Source organism: Neophocaena asiaeorientalis, unplaced genomic scaffold (assembly GCF_003031525.2).
Source record: "Neophocaena asiaeorientalis asiaeorientalis breed wild unplaced genomic scaffold, Neophocaena_asiaeorientalis_V1.1 scaffold204, whole genome shotgun sequence".
In the NCBI taxonomy this organism is placed as follows: domain Eukaryota; kingdom Metazoa; phylum Chordata; class Mammalia; order Artiodactyla; family Phocoenidae; genus Neophocaena; species Neophocaena asiaeorientalis.
This window is the reverse complement of record NW_020173922.1, coordinates 10,597,575-10,599,232: the sequence shown is the minus strand read 5'-3', so window position 1 is coordinate 10,599,232 and position 1,658 is coordinate 10,597,575. Positions and strand designations below refer to the sequence as shown.

General features: G+C 35.5%; 1 protein-coding gene across 5 annotated transcripts in view; it reads right to left on the bottom strand.

Moving 5' to 3' along the window:
• Positions 1-1,658, bottom strand: part of RBM27 (RNA binding motif protein 27) — a 71,175-nt gene that overhangs the window by 62,141 nt on the left and 7,376 nt on the right. The window lies entirely within an intron of this gene.

Sequence of the window (1,658 nt, the reverse complement as noted above, 5' to 3'; positions counted from 1 at the left end):
GAGCCCTGGTCCGGGAGGATCCCACATGCCGCGGAGCAAATGAGCCCGTGCACCACAACTACTAAGCCTGCGCTCTAGAGCCCGCGTGCCCTAGAGCCCGTGCTCTGCACCAAGAGAAGCCACCACAGTGGGAAGGAAGCCCGTGCACCACAACTAGAGAAGGCCTGCGCGTAGCCAAAAAACCTCAAGATGAATAGTTACAAGAAGGTAAAAAAAAGAGTAGAAAAAGACTAGACACCAAGAAAAAAGAGTGATCACAGATTCTAAATATTTGTTTAATGTGAGTGAACAACTGACTGTTAATAACTGATAGTTAGAATTCTGCACCAAATACAAAAGCATGTTTACAGACAAAGGAATGGGACCATTTAAATTTAACAGCTCCTAATATGTATCCATAAATGCACTGTGAAGGAAATTGCCAGTCTGAAATAATGAGTCATGTTGAAACTTAAATACATTAGGGAGTTTTTTGCTGTAATTTTCTATACCTTTATGATTGCTCTTATTTATTCTTTCATCACCACTTACCATATAATCTTTAAAAACTGACAATTACAATACAGTAGCAGCTATGGTACCAATACTAATAGTAGCCCAACAAGACTTCCAGAAGTGTGTCACAAAAATCTGAGCATGGTTAAGATCCTTGATAGGATCAAATGCAGGGCCACTTCCTACTTCTCTTACACAAAAAGCAGTACCCAAGAAGAGTATTTAAAACCTTTTAGGTCTTCATTTGTAACCAAAACTTATGGAAATTCATTTCTGTTTAACTACAGGGACAAGTACATTTTGGAAAGAAAGACATTTTAAAATTCTGGAGCCATGGCTATGTTAAATACACACGTTTCTAGACAAAAAGGGGCTTCCATTATAACAAAGAGATTAGAAAAGGTAATAATATCCACCTAAAATTACTATTCTACTATAGTCTTTAAAAGACCCTAACAGCATAATCAATCATTATTCATTTTATAGATACCTAAATCTGTAAATATGTAAAGACAAATCATGTGATCCATTCAAGAGCAGGCAGACAGCTTACCTGTGGAACTAAAACTCAGCTGCAATTCCATGCAAGTAAAATCTATCACAGCATATACATTTTTCTAATGTTTATCTGCACAACAAATTAATGTGTTCTAAGTCTCAACCAATAATCACCTTTCAGTTAAAATAAAGAACCAACAAAAGAAATTTCCTAAGTTTAATGGAAGTTACAAATGAGGATTCCTTAAAATTCACATCTTGCATAATAATGTCCTAAGAACGTTTCAATTATCTATCTTTTAATTTAAAAAATAAAAATTGACTAGAATTAATTTTTATTAGGGGAAGTGAACAGAAATATTGTCCTAAAAATGTCTTATCTGTAAAAACCTCAAATTTGTCTTTTTCCTTCTAAATGAAATCTCCATTGCAGGTACTGACACATCTACTGAGCTAGCACCTCAGCTTTACAGATTTAGACATATACCCAATCCCAAGGACAAAGAGTAAAGGTTCTCCCTTACCTTAAGCCCCAAGCCAAGAAACACCACTAACTACTTTAGGAAAAAGCCAAGACTACCTAAACCTCATCCATTTTCAGAAAAATCTACTACATGTTTCTGAATGTGTGCTGTTTTACATTCTACCTCAGTGTGATTTTTTTT